A 13,788-nucleotide genomic window follows, 5' to 3' on the forward strand; every position below is an offset into this window, starting at 1 on the left:
GATTTGTTATACAATGAGAAGCAGGTCATTAACAAACTTGAGCAGTCAGGTACCTGACACTCTCAGAGTTTTAGTATTTCTGTCCATGGTACCCAGAATGCTTTTCCCTTGTTAGCCTTACCTCTTTGGCTCAAGTTTCACTATGGCAGTTTCACACCATGTGCATCCAATTCTTTAACGTGACTCTTGGTAACTCCCATGCTATACAGCATGACTTTCAAGGCTGGGTTAGAAAGGACTTTAGACCCCTGCTCCATCTCAGATACATGCCCTAATAATACAGCTTTCAGGATGAAGGAAGCTAAGCAGCCACATGGAAAGGCCATGTATAGACATACTACTTACTCCCAGCCCCACTGAGATCCCAGCTGAGAACCAGCATCAATATCACACAGTCTGAGAACTCCTTCAGATGCTTTCAGCCCTATCCTTGCCTGGTTGATGCCACATAGCAGAAAAGTAAGTTAGTGCCACCTCTCTTGCCTGGGCTGTTACTCTGTGAGAACTAGTTTGGTGACAGTGGTTACACAGCTGAAGATCCTCAGAGCAGTTCATCTCTCACCATTTTACCATTATAATCTTGCTCTGCTTTCCTCTCAGACTTCTCCACAGTTCCTGTAGCCACCTGATCAGCAGTGAATACTTCCCCTATTGTCTTCATTTCCAAAAATAATCTCCTTTGAGATAAGACGAAATAGACAAGACCCCCCCAACCACACACACACATATGAAAAAAACCTAATGTTTCATTAAAATTGTTACTCACTAATTACTCTTGGCCAGAAAGTTCTTTTATAAGGAATGAAACACAAAATCAAATAAATTTAACTGATGCAAATGGCAGCAAGTTCAAAGTCAGTCTAATTTACATAATGAGTTCCAAGCCAGCCTGACTCAAAATGAAATTTTTTTTTAAATTTTAAATTAACTCAATAGATGGAAGACCTAAACATAAGAGCCAAAACTATAGACTCTCTAGAAATAAATATACCTGGGAATATGGTTAGGTAAAAGATAAACTTTTTAGCCATGTATGGTACATGCCTTTAATCCCAGTACCTGGGAGAAGCGGAGGCAGGTGGATCCCTCAATTCTAGGCCAGTCTGGTCTACACAGAGTTTCAGACCAACTCTTTTATTAAATGGTTCCAGTATAAGCAGCCATTCATAGAAGGGGAAAATATATCGAAATTTAAAGGCATCTTATGCTCTACATGAAAACAAATCCATTTCAGGTACCTTAAAGACCTAAATAGCAATGCCAAAGTTATACATCCTTTAAGAAATTTTACAGAATATCTTTAAAATCTGAAACTTGGAAGAATTTTAATTATGTTAAATTTCAAAAATGAACATTAAGTTAATTAAAATTGAAGATGTGTAGAGTTAACAAAACAGAAAGGACAAAAAGTTAAGACGACTTGGGAAAGAATGTCCACAAAAAGTGAAACTAAAAAAACCTGCTTCCTGAGCTATAATCAGCAAGTACCCAGAAGAAGGCAAGAACAGCTGCTTAGAAAAGGATAGCTTACAAAGAAATGCTGAAATGTGTAAAAGACATCTGGAAAAAAAAATCACACTTCAATATTTCTCATTCTTAGTGTGAATATAAACTGATATCACCTTCAGGAAACTTTAACATTACATTACTTATAAAACAAAAAATGCTTATCATACAACCTACCATTCTCACCATTAAAAATATCCATTTGCCCTCCTGCTTTCCTGACTATGGATCCATCCATCCATCCATCCACCCACCTATCTACTGATGATCTCCTAGAGAAGTTCCTACTTGAGTTACAGCAGACATATGTAGAAATGTCCACTTACCACTGCTTAAAAGAGCAAAAACTTTGGACATCCCAAACGTGATTAGATAGAAAACTAATTAAGAGTAGGTACCATTAAAATATGAACCAAGCTATGTATCTGACACTGTATATGTATTTACTTTCTAATTTAAATCTTAAGAAAAAAATCTTGGCAAATTTAATTGACATATATAAAGTAAAAAATTTTAAGTACTATTCTCTCATTCTTCCTCCTAGTCATGAGATTTAAAAAGAAAAATTCAAGATAAGGAAACACAAGCAATTTGCCTAGGCATCAGAAGCCATGAAAATGAGCTAGGATAACGTGTAGAAATATGTATTTTGCCTGGTGGTGGCACATGCTTTTAATCCCAGCACTTGGGATACAGAGGCAGGTGGATCTCTGTAGTTCGAAGTCAGTCTGGTCTACAGAGCTAGTTCCAGGACAGCCAGAGCTGTTACACAGAGATATCTTGTCTTGAAAAATAAACAAACAAACAAAAAAGGATTTTTAGTGTGAACAAGCAAAAGGAACAATATGCCTTCAGGAAATACATGCAAGAAGCAAAAAAGAAAACCAAAAGAAGCTAACACAAATACAATCGTGTACTATTAGCAGATACTAACACACAGAATACACATAATTTGTAGGAAAATACAGGAAGGAACCAAGGACACCCTAATGGAGGTTTATGATAAACCCCAGCTTCTAAGAGTCCTGGATATACTTTACGTTATTACAAGAAAATACTCAGAAGAAGAATCTTCAAGTTAAAACAAAATAAAACTGTAACAGCATTCAAGCCACACACAATACTCCAATCTTTAAAATATTTGATACTTTCAAATCAAACAAGTAAAAATTTTACACATAAACCAAAACAAGAGAGAGAGCGAGAGAGAGAGCGAGAGAGAGAGAGAGATAGAGAGAGAGATAGAGAGAGAGATAGAGGAGAGAGAGAGAGAAGAAAAGAAAAGAAAAGGCAGGCAGGGAGGGAGAGAGGGAGCAGACGGGAACGATGGTGGTACAATCTCTGGGATTGTGGCGCAGTCATCCTGCGTGAGTTCTAAAAATTCAGAACAGATCTGGAAAGGAGCAGTCTCACTAAAAAGGAAACTTTTAATGACCAACACCACCACTACCAATCACCAAAAAACAAAACTGCCCCTGCCCCACCCCCACCAACTGCCAAGAGGGACGCTCACTTGGCTATAATAATGAGTCTCCAGGCCCTAGGCAGGGAGATGTCCAAAAAGACAGTGTGAGCTGACTGGGGTTCCCTCTTAACTTCTGCATCACAGAAGCCACATGGGAAGGAATCAAGTACGCCGTCTTTCCCTTCTAGGCAGGTGTCAGCCCGGAAAGTAAGGGCTGAACTTAATCATCACCCAACAGTAACAAGGCACTTAACCAACAGCTGAAGTTTACAGTTAAGTTTTCCACAAATTTAACATCCTATAGTTGATGAAACTGCATATAAACTCTCTGGGCTTAGCCTAGGTCATGGTGACACAGCTGAATGCACCAAGAACAACAGGATCATCAGTAAATCTGGGACCCACTGTGCTGCCATCATTTGGAAAATGGTTAAAACTGCAATCTACCTTGTTGTATGAATGGGCATCTTTTGGATATATGCCTTAGAGTGAAGTTGCTGGGTCTTGTGGTAGGTTTATTCCCATTTTTCTGAGGAATCTCCATACTGATTTCCAAAGTGGCTAAACAAGTTGGCACTCCCACCAGCAATGGAGGATTGTTCCCCTCTCTCCACATCCTCTCCAGCATAAATTGTCATTGGTGTTTTTGATTTTAGCCATTCTGACAGGAGTGAGATGGTATCTCAGAGTTGTTTTGATTTGCATTTCCCAGATGGGTAAGGATGTTGAGCACTTTCTCAAGTGCCTCTCAGCCATTTTAGACTCCTCTATTGAAAATTCTGCAGCCCACTGTTTAATTGGATCCTTTGGTGTTTTGGAGACTTGCTTCTTGAGTTCTTTGTAAATTTTGGAGATCAACCCTCTGTCAGATGTGGGGTTACTGAATATTTTTTCCCATTCTGTGGGCTGCCTTTTTGTCTTGCTGTGTCCTTTGCCTTACAGAAGCTTCTCAGTTTCAGGAGGTCCCATTTATTAATTGTTGATCTCACTGTCTGAGCTACTGGTGTTATGTTCAGGAAGCTGTCTCCTGTACCAATTTGTTCAAGGGTACCACCCGCTTTCTCTTCTAAGAGGTTCAGTGTGGCTGGATTTATGTTGAGGTCTTTGATCCATTTGGTCTTAAGTTTTGTGCATGGCGATAAACATGGATCGATCTGCATTCTTCTACATGCCAGCCTCCAGTTATGCCAGCACCATTTATTGAAGATGCTTTCTTTTTCTATTGTATATTTTTAGCTTCTTTGTCAAAGATCAGATGTTCATCTGTGTGTGTGGGTTAATATCAGGGTTTTCAATTCGATTCCATTGGTCTACCTGTCTATTTTTGTGCCAATACCAAGCTGTTTTCAGGACTATAGCCCTATAATTGAGCTTGAGGTCAGGGATGGTGATGCCTCCGGACGTTGCCTTATTGAACAGGGTTGTTTTGGCTATCCTGGGTCTTTTGTTTTTCCATACAAAATTGATTATTGTTCTTTCAAGGATGTCTGTTCCACTATGTTCATAGCAGCATTATTTGTAATAGCCAGAACTTGGAAGCAACCTAGATGCCCCTCAACCGAAGAGTGGATAGAGAAAATGTGGTACATTTACACAATGGAGTACTATTCAGCAGAAAAAAAAAAAAAACAATGGAATCCTGAGATTTACAGGCAAATGGATGACACTAGAAGAAACCATCCTGAGTGAGGTAACACAGCCACAAAAAGAGAAACATGGCATGTACTCTCTCATATATGGAATTTAGACATAGATCTGGGGGGGTGCCCAGATCCCATGGCCAGAGAGTCTGGGAAACAGAACCTTCATTCAGTCGCTGATGGAAGAAGAGGCAGACTCCCAAAGCTAAGCACTGAGCTGAACTCAAGAAAGCCAGTAACAGAGAGGGAGGACTGATGACCAAAGGGATTAAGACTGGGCTGGTTTAACCCCCAGAAACAGCTGACCTGACAAGGGTTAGCTCTTGAATCCCAGGCTGATGCCTGGGAATCCAGCATGGGACTGATCAAGAGACCCCCTGAATAGGGGTGTTGGTGAGGAGGCCTAGGTAATCTATTGAGCCTTGGGCTGTAGATCAGTATTTATCCCGAGTATACAAATGGACTTTGGACTCCAATCCAACAATGTGAGATGCACTCTCACACTGAACTCTTGGAGGAGGGTCTAGGCCCTGGCCTGGATGAAATGACAGACTATGGACACCCCAAAGGAAGGCTTCACCCTCCCGGGGGAAATGAGGGGATATTGGGTGGGGGCTGGTAGGAGGGTGCAGGAGGAGGGGAGGGAAAGGGAGAGGGACCTGGAATTGACATGTGAAACAACCTTGTTTCTAATTTAAATTTAAAAATAATAAAAAAAGAAAAAAAAACTGCAATCTACCAGCACTTCATGTACAGTTGTTTCTTCTGTGACAACACCAAGATGAAGAGATGGGTCTCTGGTATCTGGTACTATGATTCCCAAATGAAAACAATGCCTGGCCAGGCCCGGATATGAAACACCACTTGTGCTGTCATAGTCAAGCCTGCTATCAGAAGACTGAAGGAACTGAAAGGCCAGTAGAAGTGCTTCTATTTGAAACATACCTAGCCTACAGTAAATGGGTTGGTTTACGTATCAACAACAAACATAAAAGAAAAACAAACCTGCTTACAGATCTGGAAATTCTAATTTCTAGGTAAAGCAACAATAACAAAAACTGAAGAGGGCTAACCAGTAGATATTTGTTTGCATCTCTCAAAAAACTACATTCCATTGTCTCTGAAAATACTTTTGACAAACTTCCAGAAATCATATCACTCATAAATGCTTTCAATCTTGTGTAGCTTATTTTCAGCTGCTGCAACGAAAACTAGTGTCTTAGGGTCTCTCCTGCTGTGATATAACACCATGACCAAAGCAACTTAGGAAGGAAAGAGTGTATTTGATTTATGCTTCTGTATCACTGCTCATCATTGAAGGATGTCAGGACAGAAACTCTGTGGTGTGGCACTATTAGTAGGCATTACCATGTTGGAGGGAGTATGTCACTGTGGGGGCAGACTTTGAGGTCTCTTTTCTCAGGCTTCACTCAGTGTGACAGTCAGTTGATGTCCTGTTGCCTCAGAGTGAAGATGTAGGACTCTCAACTCCAGCACCATGTCTGCCTGAATGCAGCCATGTTCCCACTATGATGGACTGAATCTCTAAAATTGTTAAGTGAGCCACCTCAATTAAATGTTTTCTTTATAAGAGTTGCCATGGTCATAGTGTCTTCTCACAGCAATAAAAACCCAAACTGAGACAAACTCAAGTGGAGTAGGAACCTGGAGGCAGGAGCTGATGCAGAGGTCATGGAGGGGTGCTGCTTACTTGCTTGCTCTTCATGGCTTACTCAGCCTGCTTTCTGATAGAACGCAGGACCAACAGCCCAGAGACAACACCACTTAAAATGGACTGGGCCCTCCTCCATCAATCACTAATTAAGAAAATGCTCCAGAGTTTTACTTACAGCCTACTCTTAAGGAGACATTTCTCAATTGAAAGTCCCTCTTCTCTAGTGACTATACCTTGTGTCAAACTGACATAAAACTATCCAGCACAACTGGTATGCAAACTATGATAACATATTTTGACAACTAAAATCCAATCTATCAAATGGCCCAACACACGCAACATAAATAATATTCAAAGCTGGTTGATATTTGGGTCATCAGACCAGGTGTGTTATTTTACAATAATAAAGGAGCAAGAGGCCCTCAGGTGACTCCTAATGTCAACCTGTCTACTGCATGAAAACCACAACAAACATCATTTCTCCTCTGCTCCTGGTTGCTGCCTGCTAAAAGTTATAGTGTTGGTCATTGCCACCTATGAAAAACGCACTGACAAGCATCAAACTTAGCTACTAACATTATTTTCAAGAGGTGAAACACACAAATCCTTTACTATTCCTGTTAGCTGTGCTTCTGATTTCAGCTTAGATTTCTCTGTGAGACGGCTGTTGCTGATAAGAGTGACCCAACTGACTTGTTCTTTCAATGTTCTGTATTCTAAAGCTTGCTTATCTATCGTCTATTGTATCATATTTGCGGTGCTGGGAATTGAACTCAGGCCCTTATGCATGAGTGGCAAGCACTCTAAGTCACACTCAACCCCACCATGTAGTTTACATTAATAAGCATGTACAATAACTTTAATACAAGAGTCTTACAATTTTCTGATAATGAAGGTATTCCATTCCAGAAATGTTGTCTGTTTTTAAGATTAAAAGCTGTCCATCCCCGACTGGCCTTTGGCATGAGAGCACTGTGCTGAAGTCAGATCACCTGGCTGGAGTCCTCAGGGTGATTACTGCTTTTGAATTAGTAATCCCTACACAATTCTACCCAGTTCTGGCTCAGAGTTTTCAAGGTCAAGGTAGCAAAAATGAACCTTTTGGCAGTCATACAGATTCTAATAATGTTGTGAAATATGCCTTTATACTGTGTAAAGATGTGGCTCTGTGATTGGTTTAATAAAAAGCTAAATGCTCAATAGCTAGGCAGGAGGTTCGGGCCGAACTATGGACAGAAAGAGTTCTGGGAGGAAGAAAGGCAGAGTCTTCAGCCAGATGGAAAGGAATCAGGATGGGGAGTACAGAGTAAAGGTAACTGAGACACATAAAAGAATTAAGAAATATGGGTTAATTTAAGTTATAAGAACTAGCTAGGGGGGCTGGAGAGATGGCTCAGAGGTTAAGAGCACTGACTGCTCTTCCAGAGGTCTTGAGTTCAATTCCCAGCAACCACATGGTAGCTGACAACCATCTACAATTCAATCTGGTATATATGTAATAAATAAATCTTTAAAAAAAAAAAAAAGAACTAGTTAGGAACAAGCTTAGGCTTTTCATAAGTTGTGGGGTTTTTTTTTGTTTTTTGTGAGCTGTCAGCCCAAATAAAGTTGTCTTCATATTAGTGCCATGAGAGCCAAGACATCATTATGGAACTACAGTTATCCTCCTCAAAAGGTTTAAGAAACTCCTAATCCTTGACTATAATACAATTTATACTATCTCAAAATGCAAAGGATTATCTGTGAGAAGAAAGTAGGAATTTTATCACATTGGGGAAAATGTCAAAAGACCTTTTTTTCCCATTCGTATAAACTCACAAAAGGCTAAAAAAAAAAAAACAACCTGGCAAGCAAAATTTGTATAGACATGTAATTTAATTAGAGACAACCTTTATAGCTCATTTGATCACAATCCCTCAGGAGACAGTTGAAAAAGAATCAGTGGGATGTGATGGGGCATACTTTTAATCCCAGTGCTTGGGAGGCAGAGGCAGGAGGATTTCTGTGATTTCCAGGCCAGTAAGGTCTATATAGCGGTTTCAAGACAATGAGGGTTATTAGAGAGACTCCATCTCAACAAAACAACCAAAAAGGACCTAGATAGGTGAAGTAAAACTACTAACCCTTTTCTTATTCTGTAGTCACTATCCTTCTCACCAAACTAGGTAAGAGCCTAGGAAAATTATACCAGTGCCATCAACAAGTTGCACTGACTTCTTGAGAATATTCTCTGTTCCCCTCTCTTCTGGTATTATCAAGCACATTACCTACACAAAGTATACAAGATTAGATTTACTAGGAAACCAAATCAAGCTCAGGCAAAGTTGCGTTGTGTCATTCATCATTAGAGAGATAAAATCAAAATCACCGAGACACTACTTCATACTAAGAACTAAAGTATGAACTTAACAAAACAAGCAACAAACAACAAGGTCTTGATACTGCCAAGTAGCAAAAGTAGGCTGAGTATCTGGGACTCTTGCACTTCCTTGACTAACAATATGCTACATGCATTTCAGATGGATTTGGCAGTTTCTTACAAAGTTAACAGAAACTTTCCATACCAAAAAAATATGTCCTAGTCAACCTCATTTTCCCACCCCTTAGAGATCACAAAGTGGAAGTTTTATTCAAAACTGTCAAAACCTTAGTAACAGCTTGGCTGGCATGGTGGTGCATTTCTATAATCCCAGTACTCTGGGGGAGACAAGGAAGGCAGATCTCTGAGTTCAAGGCCAGCATGGTCTACATAATAAGTTCTAGGTCAACAAAGGCTATAAAGTGAGACCTTAGCAACACAGAAATAACCCAAATGTCTATTAGCTGGTAAAAAGATAAACAAACTAGCATTTGGAAACAAAAACAGCAACAACAAACTGAGACAAGCAACAATAGATCATTCTCCAAAGCTTCACATACTGTGTGATTCCACTTAAATGACATGAGAGAAACAGCAAAGCCTAAGGAAAGCAACCAAAACTGGAGGCAGCTAGCTAGGATCCGGCTGAGTTAGCAGCCTGAATGCGAGAGAACTTTCCTAAGGTTCTATGGTTTTCTGAGATATCCTTAGGAATAATTCATTCATCCCCAATTAAAAACATTCCTGAGGGGATTCTCAGTAATCACTCTGCTGTAGCCACACTAAAGTCACTCTCTAGTCCAGAAAGAAGTGAATAATAGAATTAATAGGGAGTACTCTATATTAGTGTGTTGAATCTCTTGGAGCTGGAAGTACGGGAGATTGAGGGCCTACATGGGTGCTAGGAACAGAACTAAAGTCCTCTGAAAGAGCAGCACCTGCTCCTAATTCTGAGCCACCTCTCCACCCCTGAATTCCCTATCTTATTTATCAAGGCTCTTATCAAGCCCAAGGCTCACAAAGAGATTCAAGGAAACAGCAGCACAGAAACATTCACCATCATGCTCCAACACCTTCCTGGTCTGTATGTGGCTCACAGTGAAAAACCAAAAGTTATTCTTAGGACACTTAACTTCTCACTTGTAAACTTCCTCACAGCAGTAGGTGAGAAACTGCTGAGGATTTCACAAACAGATCTGGACTTATCCCCACTGCCAGAAAGCAGCTGGTAGAATTTTTTCTAGAGACAAGGGAGGCCTACCTTCGTAGCCTACTCAAGATGCTGAGTGTGTGCTATCTATAGTCATCAAGTAATTATGTCCAAGGACATTATAGCAAACAACTCACATGTAGAAATATACTAAAATGCACTATTATGGGAAATATTTCACTAAGAAACAAAAGTACCTAATTACTTTATTTCAAGTGAAACAGGTGAGACATTATCAGTAAGTATCCTCTCATTTTCATTTATGTACAAATTTTAACATTGATGTGAATGACATAAAATGTTTAGGTAAAAATTGTTCCCATAAGCAAATTTCACTAACTAAACTGTATAAATTTAGAAAATAAACACAAACATTTCTTGACCCCTGATGTCTACACAATAAAAATGTAAAATTTTTCTAGATATACAAAGCCTCTGGAACTTTTAGACACAGCCCAGCAGAACTATGCACCTATACTGAATTGGCTCAAGCCTTGACCATAGTGCAATTTTCTGCCATACCCCAGAATGCCATCTTGGAGACACACTCTAGAACAGTGGATCTCAACCTTCCCAATGCTGCAACCCTTTTATGCAGTTCATGCTGTGATGACCCCCAACCATGAAATCATTTTTGTTGCTACTTCATAACTGTAATTTTGCTACAATTATGAATCATAAACTTCTGTGTTTTCCAATGGTCTTAGGTGACCTATAAGCTGAGAACTGCTGCTCTAGAAGAACCTATCTTAGTTACTCTTTCACTTTCTCTGCTTATCAATTGTCATGAGGTTAATGGCTCTATTCTTCACTTCCTCACTACAGGCCTACAGGATTGGGAACTGATAACCATGCACTGGGACCATAAGCCAAAATAAATGTTTCCTCCTTTTATTATGCCAGCTATATTGTTTCAGCAATGGAAGCTGGAGAAAACATGGTTTTCCTAAAGAGAAACCTATCATCTTTCCAAAGGTTATCAGATTCAATGTCTTCAGAAAGATTTCTTCTAAAAAATCTTAAAATCTTTTCTTTTTTTCTTTTTTTGATTTTTATGAGACAGGGTTTCTCTGTATTGTTTTGGAGGCTGTTGATCCAGCCCGGCCTTGAACTCACAGAGATCCACTGCCTCTGCCTCCCGAGTGCTGGGATTAAAGGCCACCACCACCGGACTTAAAATCTTTTCTTAATTTTATCACTTGGCCTTTTTTTTTTAAGTTACATCACCTAGCAGCCTTATTTAAATTTTCTCTATAATAAACACTACATGTAATAGTGACAACACAGTTTCCTAACTGAGAGGCTATAGGTCTTACAGCAATCAGGAAAAAGTATCCAGTCTAAATCTAAAACATAACACAACTGATAGTCTTCTGTCCATGTCAATAATTCTACCTCAGAGTTAAAGAAGATCAGAGCATCAACATGAAGTTCTCAACATAGATTGTGATTGGCAATGACATTCCACACCAAATCCTTACAAGCAAGCAACCCATGTGGTGGTTTAAATGAAAAAGGCCTCCATAAGCTCATGTGTCTGAATACCTGGTCTCCAGTTGGTGGAATTGTTTGGGAAAGATTAGGAGGTGTGACCTTGCTGGAGATATGTCACTGGGAGTGGGCTCTGAGGTTTCAAAAACGCACACCATTAGCTCTCTCTGCTTCTCTGCTTGTGGATCAGATGTAAGCTCTCAGCTACTGCTCCAGCTACCATGCTTCCCACCATGATGGATGTGGACTCTTACCCTCTTGAACCCTGAGCCTCAAAATTAAATGTCTTCTTTAATAAGTTGTTTTGGACATGGAGTTTTGTCAAGGCAATAGTTACTAAGGCACCTGGTAATCAAGAAAATTATTTTAACAACTACTTAAATATGTATCAGACAACATTATATCAGGATTTCATAGTTTAGTAAACCTTTTCTTTAATTTTCACTATTTGTAGTGTTTCACATTCCAACTCTCAACTGAAGCAATAAAAACAGACCTTAATTAATCTTACAAGAGAATCTGTCAAATCTAAAAATTATGTAAAATTAGCACTATGGATACAAAGATATATAGCTGATGAGTTGTAATCAGAACTCTACCTTTAAATCTAATCAACAAACATTTATTGCACAATGCACAGCAGAGGATGCTGGTACATGGAAGGAAGAATGGAGGTGATAACAGTTGTTACTCTTGTCCTTACGGAAGTTTAAGTAACTTGCCCAAGATATTTTGCCATTGGTATTTTGAACTAGAATTTTGTCTTAGAATTTTGTGTGAGGACAAAAGGATGAACACAAATAACAATTTACAATAAAGGTAGACAACTTCAAATTTTAAAAGATACAATGCTGAGACTTTTAGAGATAGAAGAATTAAGAAGAGTCCATCTTGCTGGCTGAGTAGGACTTGCCATCCCTTCTACACCGGGCAGCCAGGTGGGTTAGGAAGAATCTTGATGAGGGGCAGTGGTGGTGTGTGCCTTTAATCCTGGCACTTGGGAGGCAGAGGCAGGTGGATCTCTGTAAGTTTGAGGCCAACCTGGTCTACAGAGGGAGTTTCAGGACAGTCAAGGCTATACAGAGAAACAGTTCCCCCCATCCCCCCACACACAAAGAATCTTGATGAGAACGATCACATCATTTAATCAATCATTTGGTAAAAATCTTTTTTAGAACAGAGAACTTCCTCGGATTTTAAGCTACCAATACCCACAAACACTCCACTGTGTAATGAACTTCATAGAAGAACTATGCCTCTGCTCATGACACCTAGCTCGCTGACTCAAGAGCCTTAATAATAAGGACATTTTTTTTAGTGGAAAAGAGTTTTTGGAACTTTAGTTTTTTCTAAGTATCTAACTATATTAATGCTGTTTTTTGTTGTTGTTGTTGTTGTTTGTTGATTTTGGCAATTATTTTCAACAGAATTGTTTTTTCTAATGTGGCAACCATGTAACTCTACTGATCTGGAAATATTTGAACCTCCTCCCCTCCCATCCTGTCTTCTCCCCTAATTACAGTATCTAGACACAAGACATGAAAAGGTTACATCACTAATCCAAAAGAGGAAAAAATGAAATTAAAACAAAAGAGAATCAGGAATTCTCAGAAAACACTTACAATACTTTTGTGAAACATCCAATTTCACCCATTTAAAGTTCCTTAAAACTGACTAACAGAAAGAAATACTTCATAATATTCACTCAGAACTGGGCATGGGGCATCTGGGAACAGCAAGTGGGGCAGTGGAATGGGATTCAAACAAAACTGGCAAAGTCCAGAGGACCAAACACTAAGTTAGGAACTTGTTGTTAAAGAGTATAGATTGGATGCATGTGATTACTTCATGTTTCTCCAACTATATTTAAAACAAGAGAAAAGAGTTTCAAGAGCATAAACCCACAAGAAATAGAAACATGAGTTTAGGAGTTAGAAAACAAGGCCAAGTGGTAGTGACTAGAGCAGGCAACTGAGAAACTGCTGCACATTCGCTTAGCAGCAAGCCAGGTACCTCGGATACATGCTTATTTATATTTTAGCAAAGTAAAGGTCCTTCAAGAAGTGGTGAAGGCCGGGGAGAGAGAGAGAGAGAGAGAGAGAGAGAGAGAGAGAGAGAGAGAGAGAGAGAGAGAGAGAGAGAGAGAGGGAGGGAGGGAGGGAGGGAGGGAGGGAGGGAGGGAGGGAGGGAGGGAGAGACACACACACACACACACACACACACACACACACACACACACACACACACACACACACACACACACACGATGAATAGGAGCAGCACTGTATGGTACTAGAGAATTAGGAAATACTTAAGAAATCAAGGACACTGAATAGAAAGATTGTCCTTTGGTCCAAACTGCAACAGTTTAATCGGCAAAACAGTTAGTACAAATCTGAATTTCTTAGTAGGGCGGTGACGGTGAGGGCACATGCCTTTAAT

General features: G+C 39.7%; 1 protein-coding gene across 3 annotated transcripts in view; it reads right to left on the reverse strand.

The window, feature by feature from the left end:
* The window catches only part of Usp47 (ubiquitin specific peptidase 47), an 80,954-nt gene that overhangs the window by 59,110 nt on the left and 8,056 nt on the right, over positions 1–13,788 (reverse strand). The gene's annotated exons all lie outside the window — the stretch shown is intronic.

This window comes from Mesocricetus auratus, unplaced genomic scaffold, assembly GCF_017639785.1.
Source record: "Mesocricetus auratus isolate SY011 unplaced genomic scaffold, BCM_Maur_2.0 Super-Scaffold_4256, whole genome shotgun sequence".
Lineage (NCBI taxonomy): Eukaryota > Metazoa > Chordata > Mammalia > Rodentia > Cricetidae > Mesocricetus > Mesocricetus auratus.